The 15,320-nt window shown below is 34.9% G+C and overlaps 1 protein-coding gene across 2 annotated transcripts in view; it reads right to left on the bottom strand.

The window, feature by feature from the left end:
• LOC115880840 (ileal sodium/bile acid cotransporter-like) overlaps nucleotides 1-15,320 on the bottom strand; it is a 50,386-nt gene that overhangs the window by 27,805 nt on the left and 7,261 nt on the right. The window contains exon 1 of one of the 2 annotated variants that reach the window (XM_030898149.1): nucleotides 10,714-10,909. The exons of the other annotated variant lie outside the window; for it this stretch is intronic. The gene's annotated coding sequence lies outside the window, so the exon portion shown is untranslated. Of the gene's footprint in view, nucleotides 1-10,713; nucleotides 10,910-15,320 lie in introns of those variants that run through there. 2 annotated transcript variants of the gene reach the window in all.

Here is a 15,320-nt window from a genome sequence, read left to right as displayed (position 1 = left end):
TTGATGGTTCGCCAAAGGCTCCGGAAAAAACGGAGACAACGCCGTCCGGCTGGGCATAGGCTCGGCTCGAAGCTCAGACCCCGTCCCAATATGATGAGTCAACCTCAAATCCGCTTGAGGTTGACTCGTCTCGGGTGTCTCTCGCACTCGTCTCGACATATTTATACGCAGCTTAAGACGTTACGATAATAGTCACCAAAACTATTTTGTCGTATTAAAAAATGACATCAAAAAGTAATGATAATTGAAAAAATTGAAAATCGATTGTTATCGCTCTTCATTTCGCTCTTAAAAATTAACCAATGCATGTATTGGCATGAATGAAAAAAAGAAAATGCCCACCAGTCATAGTTCTGACCGTAAAATTATATTTTAGGAAAATTTATACACGAAATTATTGTACATGGTGTTTTAAAGTTAGCGTTAAAATTCAACCCTTCGATTAACCATGTATAATATGCCAAATACTAAAGTTTATAAAAACTTAGTTTAGGAATTCAAGTTGATATAATTATATACAGCTTGCTAAAAAACCATGAAAATAGAGCTAAAAATAACAAAAATATACACACTTTAAATTTGACCAAAATTTTCTCCGTTGCGTTTTTTTTTGAATCTGAGTGTACATATACATTATATGATAAAAAAACGGCGTCAAAGATGTCTGGGGAATGACAATCGAAAATTTGGCAAGGTCAATCTCTAGACGTCATTTACTAAACATTGACGTCAAAAATTAACATTAATTATAGAAAATTAAAAATGTATTGTTACGGATTCCGTGGGTCCACTAATTTAAACTCACGATAAAATACTTAACGAATTTATTTTCTCACTTTATACACAATTACTAACTTATAACACACAACAAACTAACTATTTATAAGATTCCTTCACCAAATTGTCCGATTTTCAATTTCCACGCGGTATATTCAAATTTCAAAAACTGTCTCAGTTGTCGATGGCTCCGGCTTATATACTCTATTGATTGCTTCTCGAAATTTCCCCACCTCGGAAAGCGTACTTCTTCATACCAGACAATTCCATTGTCTGATTCCCTTACTTCTCGACTTGACTAAAAGATGGCGCCTGAAAAAAGTCTTTTAATTTCTGGCGGATACGTTGCGGTTGTGCAGGCAACCAGTAATACATTTTAATTTCTGGCGGAGACGCCATTTTTTCTTGACATTGCCCCCTTCTCAAATTTGATCGTCCCGATCAAGGTTCCTGTCTGGTATCTCTTCAATCGATCCAGATGAACTACTTTCATCTTACTTCTAGGGCTGCGTTGAATCCGGTACACAACATCATTTATCCTCTTGATGACTGTATAAGGACCTTCCCATGCTGGAGTTAACTTTGGGGACCTCCCTTTCTTGCGCTGTGGGTTATATAACCATACCATATCGTCCTGTTGAAATCCCGTAGAATTGGCTCTGAGGTCGTAACGAGCTTTCATCCGGTCACTGGCTAGCGTAATCTTACTTCTTACGGCCTTATGAATTTCCATTAACCTTTCCTTCAGTTCATCCGCGTAGTCCTCTACATTTGTGGTGCCGTCGTCTGGTGATCCGAACACCAAGTCACAAGGCAACCGTAATTCTCGACCAAATAAAATCTTCGATGGTGAAAGTCCGGTGGTGTTGTGAACTGCACTTCTATACGCCATTAGGAACAGCGGTATGTGTTGATCCCAATCTCTTTGATGTTCGGCCACCATTTTCGAGAGGTGTTCTTCAATGGTCTTATTGAATCTTTCGACCATCCCATCAGACTGCGGATGTAAAGCTGTTGTCCTAGTCTTGTGAATACCAAGCAGATCACACATCTTCTGGAACAGTCTTGACTCGAAGTTCCTTCCTTGGTCAGTGTGAAGCTCTAAGGGAATTCCAAATCTACTGAAGACATTATTGACCAATACTTCAGCTACAGTCGATGCTTCTTGGTTTGGAATGGCAAAAACTTCTGGCCATTTACTGAAATAATCCATCGCCACTAAAACGTACTTGTTGCCCTTGTGCGTTTCAGGGAATGGGCCTGCAATGTCAACAGCGATTCTTTCGAATGGCAGTCCAACGTTATATTGTTTCATTTTTCCCCTAGATCGAGTGCTTGGTCCTTGGCTGGCTGCACAAATTTTACATTGTCGACACCATTTCTTGACATCTTCGCAATAATCCACCCAGTAAAAGCGATCTCTCAGCTTGCTCAAGGTCTTGTTTACCCCAAGATGGGCTCCAGTTTTACCACCGTGAATTTCTTCCAATACCTGGGTAACTTTCTTCCTTGGTACCAGTAACTGAGTTGTTACTGTGCTGCCATCCGCACTTTCCCATGTGCGCTTTAACAATCCATTCTCAATAACCAGTGAATTCCACTGAGCCCAGAGAGCTTTGAAAACGAGCCCTCTGTCCGCAATATCCTGCCACGGTGGTCTCTCGCCGTTACCTTCCTTGAGCCGTAGTATTGCTCCGATGTCTGGATCTTCCATTTGATCTTTCCTCAATTGTGTCGTCGTCCACTGTTCATCGGTTCCAAGTTTAAAACTCCTTATCATGACAGTGCCTTCACGTTGTTCCGTTTTACAGCAGTGCTTACAATCGGTTTGACAGGGTCTTCTGGATAAACCGTCTGCGTTACCATGCATTTTTCCAGCACGATGTTGGATGGTAAAGTGATACTGTTGGAGCTTCTCGAGCCATCGTGCTATTTGACCTTCAGGTTGTTTCATCTCCATAAGCCACTTGAGAGCCGCATGATCTGTCCTAATTAAAAATTCTTGGCCGTACAGATATTTATGAAAATGATCAACTGCCTTCACAATTGCTAGCAGCTCCTTCCGGGTAACGCAGTAATTCCTTTCTGGTTTGGATAGAACTCGACTGTAATATTCTATCACTCGTTCTTCGCCATCTTGCACTTGTGATAGCACTGCACCTATGCCGATATTGCTGGCGTCGGTATCCAGGATATACCTCCCTTGTTGTTGCGGGTAGGCTAGAATAGGACTTGAACATAAAGCCGCCTTAAGTCTTCCAAAGGCTACATCACAATCGGTGTTCCATTCGTAGCCGACTTCATCACCTGTAAGTCTATGTAAGGGTGCAGCTATATTGGCAAATCCCTTGACAAATCTTCTGTAATAGGTGCATAAACCCAGAAAACTTCTAAGTTCATGTTTGTCGCGAGGTTTAGGCCAATCCTTGATCGCAGCGATTTTCTTCTGGTCGGTGTAAATTCCGTCTGCCGAGACTACATGACCCAAGAATTCCACTTGTCGCTGGAATAAGCTACACTTCTTCGGGTTCAAGTACAGGTGAGCATTCCGTATGCGGCCGAAGACTTCTTCTAAATTCGCAAATGCTCCTCAAAAGTTCTTCCCATAACCAATACATCGTCGAGGTAAACCAAGCACGTTTTCCAAGTTAATCCTCTTAACACCACCTCCATGAGACGTTCGAAAGTGGCTGGAGCATTGCATAATCCAAACGGCATGACCTTGAATTGGTATAGTCCGTTTCCTGTAGAAAAAGCCGTCTTTTCTTTGTCTTCCTCGTCCAGACCAACTTGCCAGTATCCACTCTTTAAGTCGAGAGTGGAGAACCAGCACGAACCTGCCAGTGTGGTTAACGTGTCGTCTATACGTGGCAGTGGGTAGCTGTCCTTCTTAGTGACGTCATTGAGCTTCCGATAGTCCACGCAGAATCGTGTACTACCATCTTTCTTCGTCACCAAAACAACAGGAGATGACCATGGACTCGATGATTCTTCGATAACTCCATCTTCTAGCATCTTATCTACCATTGTCTCCATTTCTTGTTGTTTGGAAAGGGGCACCCTTCTAGGACGTTGTCGAATCGGCTGAGCATGACCAGTATTAATCCGGTGCTTCACAAAATCCGTTCTTCCACTGTTGTTCTTCTCAAAATACTGCCATACTTTAGCAGGAACTGCTTGGCCTTCTGTTTCTCCTCAGGTGTTAGGTGATCCCATGGCTGTTCTAGATGTTTTAGTGTTTCTTGGGATGCCTTTTGTGTAACAGCTGACGACACTTCATCACATCGGGTGACACTTCTTACAGGTTCGCAGATGGCTATCTTGTCACCTTTTGGATCTTGACACAATTCGGGAAAACATTCGCAATTCTGATCGGTATATTCTTGTCGGTGTTCACCAATGATTTTCCTACTAAGTACCTATCTTGTTTCTTGTCGCTACTTTGTACCAGTCCAACACAGCACCCAGCGATTTTCTCCACTTTACCGAATACGATCTTCTCGGTATTACCAGGTATCACCACAGTTTCCGCTGATCTTACATCCATTCTTCCTGGTCCCTTGTCTGGAGATAACATAAACTCTTCATTTCCGATATTCAGGATATTTCTCTGGTGATCGAACGAAAATCCATGTTGACGAATCACATCCATGCCCAAGATGAAGTCATCTTCAATATCTGCCACTAAACGCTATGCTGGAACTTCAAATTTCCTAACTTCAGTTCGACGATAGCCTCTCCCCTACAACGGCCATTTCCCCGTAACTGTACGTAAACACACTCTTCTTCTCAGAGGCATCAGCTTCAATCCTTGCACTGAGTTAGCCCGCACCAACGATACCATAGCGCCAGTGTCCACTGTCATTCAGATTCCCTTTCCATTGACTCTCCCGTCGATCACCAAACTGTCAGCGGTTCTTCCTAGACTCCTAATGGAAAAAATCCTGGGGGCTCTGTTCTCCCCAGTCAATACTCGCCCCTTAGTATTGACTGATTTTAGTTTTCCTGGTGCCTACGTTCTCTGGATGGTGAACGGGATCGCATTTGGACACGGCAATCCCGTTTGATGTGGCCACATCTATAGCACCTTATGTCCTGGAATTTTCTCTGGTTCTCTGTCTGGGTGTTGTTGACTCCCTTGTTTATTAGTAGCTCACATAGTTTGTCGACTTTCTTACACATCTCCTCCAAACCCCTGTGAGTGCTTTCGGGGTGTTCCTCGACCGTTACCGATCTTATCTTCGGTGTAGAGATGGCGCTAAAAGCAGCTTAAATTTCCAGCGCCCTGACCAGTGCTTCGCTGCTGGTAGAAAATCGGGATATTTGCAGCGCCCTCTGCAATTCGATGTCCTTCAGCCCGCTGATAAAGCACTGAGCAGCGAGTTCCTCCCTAAATCCTTCCGGTGCTTCTGGATATGCCAGGTGTACCAGCCGACGTAAGTCTGCTTCAAATTCCTGCAGACTCTCTCCGGACCTCTGCAGGCGTGTCTTGATCTGTGCCTGGTAAAGTTGGCGTCGATGTTGGTCGCCATATCTTCTGTCCAGTGCAGCGACCAAAGTTTGATATTCCTGCTGTTGGGTTGCAGGAATAGTTTGCAAGAGTTCCAGGGCAGGGCCACGCAGCGCGATGACAAGTGCCGCTGCTTTCTCCTGGTCAGTCCATCCATTCGCAGCAGCCGCTGCTTCAAACTGGCGGTGGTACATTGTCCATGTCGTTTGTCCATCGTAGGTCGGGGCCTTAAGGTTCGCTGTTCCTTGAACGCCAGGTGTCTTTACATGTACCTTGGTCTTCTGTAGGTCCATCTCCAATCTTTCTATCTTCTGCTGAAGGCGTTCCTCAAGATCTTCTACGGCTTCTTGAAGGTGAATGCCTTGCCTTTTTTCCAGTTCTTCAAAGTTCTTCTTAAAACGGTTTTGATCTTCTAATTTTTCTTTCTGGCGACGCACTTCTAAATCTTCAACAATTTTCTCCAACCGTTCTTGTCTAATTTCTTGATTTTCTAAAATTTTCTGAATATGGTCCTGTTCTTCTTGTCTTTCTTTTGACGTCGCTCCTCCAAGCGAATTTCTAGATTTCCTAATATTTTCTCAAGCCGGTCCTGTTCTTCTTGTTTATCTTTCTGGCGACGCACTTCTAGATTTTCTACAATTTTCTCCAACCGTTCTTGTCTAATTTCTTGATTCTCCATAAGCATTTTCTGTAGTTGGTCTTGTTCTTCTTGACGTCGTAGTTTTTCCTCTTCTTTTTCTCTTTCCAATCGGGCTCGTTCCTCTTCTCGTTCTTTACGGAGTCTTTCTTGTTCTTCTGCCTTCTCTCTTGTCATATTCTCCATAAAATCGCCCAATAGTTTGCTTACTTCCTCCATTTTCTTCGCTTGCTCCCTTGTACCAACCATAAAACTACTCCAATTCGGTCTAAAAATCTTCAAATCCACTTAATTTCTTCTTAAAATCCTCTTGAATCGCACTTCCGACACCAATTGTTACGGATTCCGTGGGTCCACTAATTTAAACTCACGATAAAATACTTAACGAATTTATTTTCTCACTTTATACACAATTACTAACTTATAACACACAACAAACTAACTATTTATAAGATTCCTTCACCAAATTGTCCGTTTTTCAATTTCCACGCGGTATATTCAAATTTCAAAAACTGTCTCAGTTGTCGATGGCTCCGGCTTATATACTCTATTGACTGCTTCTCGAAATTTCCCCAATTCTCGGAAAGCGTACTTCTTCATACCAGACAATTCCATTGTCTGATTCCCTTACTTCTCGACTTGACTAAAAGATGGCGCCTGAAAAAGTCTTTTAATTTCTGGCGGATACGTTGCGGTTGTGCAGGCAACCAGTAATACATTTTTAATTTCTGGCGGAGACGCCATTTTTCTTGACAGTATGAACGTTTCCGGTTTCCGGATATATAAATCTATTTTCAAAAAAATATTTTTTATTGAATTTTAAACTACCTACACCATATAATTTTTTACTCAATATAAAAATAACTTACAACCTTCTTAAGGCCAACTGGCAGTAAGCGCAATTAAAAAATAAAAAAGAGGACGGGCCAAGTAAATGACGTATAGGGCTTGACCTCGCTAAAATTATTATCGGTTGTCGTTCCGTCTTTGGCACCGTTTTTTTTTTCGTCAGCCGTCTTTGGCGCCGTTTTTTTTTTCGATCGTATGGTACAACAAAATATCAAAAGGAAAAAAAATCTGACACATATAATTAGAAATCGAAAAGAATTTTCACACATTTGAATGAAAAATAATCTTACACAATTATTCTGAATGGATTTTAATTTAGTAAAAAGGGAATAACAGTCGACATTTCGTATAAAGGCATCCACATTTGCTCACCCAGTACATGTGCGTCTAATTTGAATTGCGAAAAAGATACTGGCAACTACTTTTAAAACAGACGAGTTCAAGGCAAACCTATTACCGTATACTATTCTGGGATATAACAACATACCATACAAACTAAAAGCTTTAAATTGTTAAAAACTCGAGTAAAAACTGTTCCTCGAACAAGAGAGTAGTGCAGTCATAGATTAGATAGGATAAGTTATTATGTGATTCTTCTTAATTATTACGATTGATTTTTAAAAACAAAACACAAAGTTTGAATTAATGTAGTATATTCTGATTTTTAGCCGACCATACCAATAGGTATGGTAGGCTATTAAGATCGGCAAAAAAAAGTTTTTTTTAATTTCACTCAAAATGAGTTATTTGGGTCATAAATGACCTAAATACAAAATATTTTCATGGTGTCTGTCTGTCTGTCCTTCTGTAACACGATAACTCAAAAACCGCTAAACCGATTTTAACCAAATTTGGTACAAAAATACTGTGGCACCCGAGAATCTGGCCATTAGTTTTTGGTGAGAGAGGGGGGTTGGTAAGGGGGTATGGGAGGGGGTTAAAAATTTAAAAAAATCGTAACTCCAAATTACAGTAGCTAGCGAAACGCGGTTTTCAATATAAGATTAGGAATAATATTTGAAACAAAATTTGAAAAACATCAAAATCAGGCAAAGTCGCAGTTTTTGAGATAAAAAAAAATTGGAAAATTCCTTTACTTTGAAACTAAAAGAACTAGGCAACTTTTTATTAACATATTTTAGTATAGGCGCCAATTTTTTTTATCCGTTATTAGATACTGCTTCCAACTTCCAATGTCATACAAGTTGGTTAAATTTCTCTAACTAGTCATCCTAAATTTTCATTATTACTAAATTATTAAGCAGGAATTCCCATATTGGGTTAAAATAAAAATCATAGAAAATATAGTCTTTAGAATATGTAAAGCAGAAAAATCCTATTTGGAAATCCCATTTAAGTAACACTATATTTATGCTATTAAATTTCGTTTAAAACCAATTAAATTATTTTAATAAAATAAAATCATAAACAAATTAATTAATATGCCTTGATAACCTTCACCAAAAATACTACCTACAATGCTGTATAATTTTTTGTATCAAAAATGTTGTACGATGCAATTCATTTTTTTAATTATAAATAATTTCTTGTTTATAATAAGTTATTATTTACATCAACAGATTTGTTTTAATTTGTTTTATGTTCTATGTCCAATGTGAAAATAATAGACAACATTAATAAATTAGGTTTTTAGAAAAATGCCGAATTGCAGATGCATTTTGTGGCATCTACTTATACCTATGCATATCTCATGTAATATTATTAATATTTTAACATATTTTGATTTATGTACTATTATTTTCATTTTTTAATAACAACTCATGCTGATTAGTGACTCCTTAGATAAGTAAAGATAAACTTTATGTTGGATTTGGTAATATAGTGTGCAATTAGAAAATGTATTTTATTATTGTTTATATCAAAAAAGGTCAAATAAATATTAAATAGTATTGTTAATTTTACTTAAAATTATGCCAATTGTTACTTATAATTATCGTTTTGCTTGAAAAATAATTTAGAAAACAAATATATTATTATCCTGTTATTTTTATCTATCATAGGGTAACCTGTAGTAAGATAAAGAAAGATATCTACATACATACCGGGTGTTTGCAAAACTGGCTCACCACTACAATTTCTTTATGTTTTCAAACAAAAAAAAAATATTTGGTATGTGAGTATACCTATGACATACATAAATTAGGACTGATTGACATATTCAACTGTGTTCGGCCACTTCCTGTTTCACCGGAAATGACTACAACTTTTGATTTTTAAAGACACCTCGGTATTTTTTTACTTCATTTGATAGAAAATGAATTTCTGAATAAAAATATCAACTTTTGACACTTTCAATTAAAAAAAATAGCATTTTAAATTTCAATTTAGTGCTATGGTCATAAATATAATAAAAATTAACTCGAATTACCAAGTGTGGTACCAAATTATTCGTAAAAAATGCTTTTTCAAATTATGCTAATGAGCCACACTCGTTCCATTTGAAAAAATTGAGTTGTGATTAAAAATACGATTTGGGCATCCTTTAATCAACCAGGATAATACACGAAAAACATTAGACGATCAAATCTATTTTTCCAAGGCTCCTTGATTAAACATTAGTGTTTTTAGTTGATATATGATACGTCATTCTAATCAGAGATTCAAGAAACACTTCAGTTTTTTTCGAATAAAGTAAAACAATACCGAGAGTGCCATTTAAAAATCAAAAGATGTAGTCATTTCCGGTGAAACAGGAAGTGACCGAAAACAATTGAATACCTCAATCAATCCTGATTATGTCACATACTATCGTATGTAGGATGAGCCACTTTCGAGAAACACCCGGTATAAAAATCTTCGGTTTTCGTTGCTTATTCAAATCACAAAAGTACTACGTGAAGCAAAGCCTAGCAAATAAAAATCTGCAAGGAGAAAGTTGACCTCACAAATTATTTGGAAATATCCTCTGTCTAACTTTATTTAAAAAAAGTACAATATAAGAAATAAAAACTAGTATTAAGATTCCATAATTTATATTTTTACAAATAATACGTAAGTACCTACTACTGCAGAATATAAGTACTCTGTTCAGTTAATTCAGTATTATTAAGTACACATACCTATAAGAAAATAATTATTGTTTCTATTTGTGGCATTTATAGATGTAGATGTAGATATAATTTATAAATCAAGGTTTAGGAGCATACCTATAGACAATAAGAAATATTTTAATTGCATTTCAAGGTTACATTTTATGTCTATTATAATGATAGATAAATGCAAAGAATATTTTTCTAAGTACCTAACATATTGGTAATAAAAAACAAATATTGCATATCAAATTAAAAAAGGTATATGTACAAATATTGAATCAAATGTTAAAATACCTATAAAAGATTAAAATATTTGTGAATTTATAAATAAAAGCAGCTAGGTATCTGATAGAGTTTAGAAGTACATACAAAAATATTAAAAATTTATAACAATCAATATTAGACAACAAATGTATTGGTATTTTCCTATTGAAAAAATCAAGAATAACCTGACCATTTCTTAGTAAAGGTAGGTATATTTATGTAGCTTTTATGTAACTTAAATCTACCTAAAGTATACTTGCAATATTGCATAATATACCTGTATCAGGTGCGACATTTAATAATATAAATGGTAATTTATAAAAATAAATAACGATACAAATTAATAGATTTCCCATTTCATAACTACATATTGAATAAACTGAAGAGATAAGAAGAGTTTTTCTTACTTTCTACCTATTTCAATTGGGGTTTCTTTCAAATAATTTTGAACAAACGATTATTTTATAATATCTAAACAGTAGAAGTAAACAAAACTATCGTGTTACAATTAGTATAATGAACAATTTTTATAAATTAATGAATTAAAAGAAATATAAGTAGATATTTTAATTTCCTTTGAAAATTCTATCATTATAATGTACATACCTAACCTAAAAACTTACCTTTAATAATTAAAAAATAACACTCAAACTTAATAAAACTGAAAAAAAAAACTATTTAAAAAGTACAACTAGAATCAAACGAAATAATTAAAACACCGCATTTGACTGACTACGGATGAAGGGAAAGTGTTTTCATTTTCAATGAGAAACTTGTATTTCCATCTTTTAAATCAAGTCAATCCACAAGTCAATCCCCTGATCTCCACCTAGTTGTGAAAGTTAGAAATAAAATTAAATGCATTAATAATACAGTTTCAATATTACGCGCAAGAGGCGCTAGTAAGAATTCTTTTATCTGTAAGAATTTATTCTCATTATATCCCATAATATAATAGCTTTAATATATTACATATTTATAACATGTACTAAATATTTAAATAAAACTTATTAAACATTTGAAACAAACTGTGTGTTATATTTTTGAATAGAATATTTTCAAATGTAGCGACATCTGGCGGAGCTAGCAACCTATAATTTTACAGGATTCTACAGTTAGAGATACCTGTAATTTAAAAGTTAAAAGAAATGTTTAATTGAAATAAATAAATCACTGAATAAAATTTAATTCAAATTAAATTTACATAAAGAAAATAAATATAATTATGGGATATGTGTGAGGTAAGGTAGTTTTATATATACCTAGTTTTTTTCTCTAATTGCTATAGGCAACATACAAATCATATTTTAATTTGGTTAATTAATAACATTAATATATAATTATTGTAGATTTTTTGTCATACACTTTTTTAATAAAACACTTTTATTTTATTATGAAATACCGTTTGTGTTGTTGGAATAAAACTCAGACAATTTATGGAATTGTAATATAATTTATTTATACATTTCTATAATACATAGATATTTAATTCAAAAAATTAAACAAAAAATACTCTTCAAATAAGAAGGGTTAACAATTATATAAAAATCAATATAACTTTGCTTCAACATATTTTTAAAAATCATCAAATTCATTGTTTTTCAAATTTACCTCCATGGTCTCAATCGCATTATCAAAATTGTTAAATCTTAAGGCCTATTTCCTGGAACTTCTCCACAATCTTCTGAATAGGATTGGTTGATTTTTCTTTGTACTTGAATGATGTGATCCACTGTCATTTCCAATATGTCAACAATTTGATATTTTCCACTCCTAGGACCATTTTTCTTCACTGTTAGTAAATCGGGATCGCAGTTTAATAACATCTGCTTCAATGAGTCCAAATTTGATTTAACTTTTCGCTTTTTTAGTATTCTTGCGGTTGGTTCAGTTTTTTTAGATTTACTGCCTGATTGAGATGATGGAACGACTGTCATTGTTTTTTTACTAGATATAGTAAATTAAATAAGTGATAATAAATCAGAATATTAAATAAAAAAAACTAAGATTGGTCAGTGCGAACGGTCAAGACGCCAAGTCGAGAATGAGAAGCTGCCTCGGAATTATGAAATACTCTTTATAAAAAGATCCCCTGTTGGGATTTTTACCTACCGAAATATGGATGTGGACGGGCCATCTCGAATTTACAATGGCACGTTTTTACAGTCTAATTTTATTTGGTGCCATAAACCGGATCGCATCTAGTACGTGCGGGGATCATCAAAGGGCCGTATAGATTTAACAGAGAAGGTTGTTTTAAATACACATTATGACTGTCTAAAGAACGCTAAATGTCTCCAAGGGCCGAGGAAGATATTTAACATTTAAAAATATGTCATATATGTTAGAGGACCATATCGACTTGGAGCCTGTAATTTCTCCTAAGTCTTGATAGGCCAATTTGTCAGAGAAAGAAAATTATGTTTTTGTTTTTCTAATTTTCCATGTTATACAGGGTGAGTCTTAAATAAGTGCAAACATTTTCATGGGTGGTATATTTCGACCCCAGGAACATATCTATGAGGTTTTTTTCGCTAAAAAAAGATGTTGAAAATTGTGCATTTTCTTCTAAATTCCCCTGTATATTTTTCGAAAACTTTTTAGAACAGCCTCACGGTGGGGTATTAGCATGAAAAAGGTGATCGAAATTCGAAAAAGCAAATGTGTTTAAGATTTCCCAAAAAAAGATAAATGATAAGTTAAATCATGTCTGCCATGAATGGCGTTGCTATGGGTGTGTTTAGTTGCATTCATTTGTTTCAACGAAACGTCAAAGTTGTTACTTCTCACAGATAAGAGGTAAATGGCTATTTTATGTTTAAAATTATAAATTGTTGTTGTTCTTGTGCTCTTTTTACGTTTATATTATTGTTTTGATTGAAAACGGATCGGCAAGCTGCAGGTATGTATTCTACAAAAACGTATTATTTATTTTGATATTCTCTATACTAACGATTTTTTTTGCAATTAAAAGTTAGGCGTTCAGAAAATCTGATTAAATTTGTGACATTTTTATTATACTTAGAGATTTAGTTGCGCATTTCGAAGAATTCAGCATATTGTCTATATACGTTTTACTTAGTAAACATTGGGCTTTCATACAGTAAAATAAAATACTGCGACTTTTTGCGACTTTGCACCATATAAAATGAGAAAAACATTCTTGGTTTCCTCTAATTTGCCAATCAGTGATATACTAATGCGAGGTGTAAACCGCGATGGCATTGTTGTGTACAAAGCAATCGCATTAGTGCCATTAGCAGTATAGCACAATTTGGCATTAGTAGCGACTTTAGTGGTATGGGCATTGCACGCTGATCTGTCGTAGCATTAGTAGTATTAGTTGCGATATTACTACTGGCATTAGTGGCATTGACCGTGGAAATACTGGAACAGTGATTTTTCTTTCTTTTTTTAGAATCGACGAATTATCCTTTGTTTTGTTCATATTATTTCCTCTTTAATTGAAAATAGCAATAATTTATATAAGGTCTACATAAAAAAATTTCGATCAACTATCTGTGTCAAATACCCCACTGTGAGCCTGTTCACAGCAAATTTTCCCACGGTATAATTTCTTAAACTCTGATATTACCATAGTTACGGCTTTACTCTATGGTTACGGCAATAAAAGGGATGCAAATACAGAAAAAATCCGGAGGCTCTCAAATTTAAAAAAAAAAATATTTTTTTTTAAATTTCAAACTTAAATAACTAGGTTATTTTGGACACATCTGAAAAATGGTAAAGAGAAAATATGTTTCTTTTATCGAGATCTACGAGTCCTGAGAATATCTGCACTTATTTAAGACTCATTGCATTTTTTATGGATATTTGTCATTATCGCTATGTTTATTTGCCAACACAGATTAAATAATTGACATTATTTTTATTTTATAATTTTATTAGGAGTAAAATTACTACAGGGTGTTTCAAAAAACATGTGCCATCTTTCGTGGGGAGATTTATCACGTAAAAATAAGAGGAGGTTAAAGTCTTCATTTTTTTTCGTTTTGTTATCATTTTCTTCCAAGTGCTTTTAGCGATTCGGATGAAATTTGTGGGATAAAAGTTACTATGAGTGCTACATATTTTAATGTTAAATAAAGTGTCGACAAATTTACCAGGGATCTGCATATGAGCCTATGAGTTACTAACTCTATAATTAAATGTTTTTTTTATCACGGTTTACAATATATTTTTTATTTTTATTTATATTGTATAATATAAGTATACCTATTATAATATATTTATAATATAGAGAAAACAATTTTTTGGAAATAGATTTGTGTCTGGGAACGTTCTATCCTTTTTTAATCTCTCTATTTTTAGTAAATGACGCCTAGAAATTGACCACGCTAAAATTATCATCGATTGTCAATCCCAGCCGTCTTTGAAACCATTTTTTTTTATCATACGGTATAATTACGTGGAATTTCTTACATTCAAAGGTCGAAGATTGGGTTTTTCAGTAAATGACGTCAGAGATTGACCGCGCCAAAGTTATCATCGATTGTCATTGCCCATCCGTTATTGACGCTATTTTTTTCTATCATATGGTATAATTACATGGAATTTTTCACAGACTAAATCGTCATTCAGAATCTCGCAATTAGTGCAATAAATTAGTGGTTTCAATTGCACTTTATACTTTTTAGTTCACGATCATTCACAATGTCTAAAAAACACAATTAAAATTAATAGAATATCCTAGCAACAGCTTCCAGTAGTCAGTTGTACTGTGGTTGTATTCATAGGGAAAGCCTAATATTTAGATTATAAAACAATAAACTTTTGATGTCTAACCAAATTTTGCCTTAACGTATGATAATCAAAGACCAAAATGACATTCGCTGCAAATTTTGAAGTATAATTAGTGGAAAAGTTAAAAGTTTGTTAACTTTTTCCACTAATTGAAAATTACTACCACTAATTTTGATGTTCTGCATGCTTATATTGAAATTAGAGGAACAAAATTCTACGCTGTTTGAAACCACTAATTTATTCCACTAATTAAGAGGTTCTGAATGAAGCTTAAGAGTAATATAATCTAAGGGATTTTCTACAATCATAAGTCGGTGATGCAACACTCGGTTATCATGTTGGCAGTGTATAATTTTTTTAAACGAAAAAAATTATACACTGCCCATGTATTTAATGTTGAATATATTTTGTTATAGTGAGCCGATTTTGATGTCTTCATCTGTCTATTATACGAGGGAAAACAAAA

This window comes from Sitophilus oryzae, unplaced genomic scaffold (genome assembly GCF_002938485.1).
Source record: "Sitophilus oryzae breed Bouriz unplaced genomic scaffold, Soryzae_2.0 scaffold_165_pilon_pilon, whole genome shotgun sequence".
Classification (NCBI taxonomy): Eukaryota; Metazoa; Arthropoda; class Insecta; order Coleoptera; family Curculionidae; genus Sitophilus; species Sitophilus oryzae.
The sequence above is the reverse complement of the archived record's forward strand: the minus strand, read 5'-3'. Positions and strand labels throughout refer to the sequence as shown.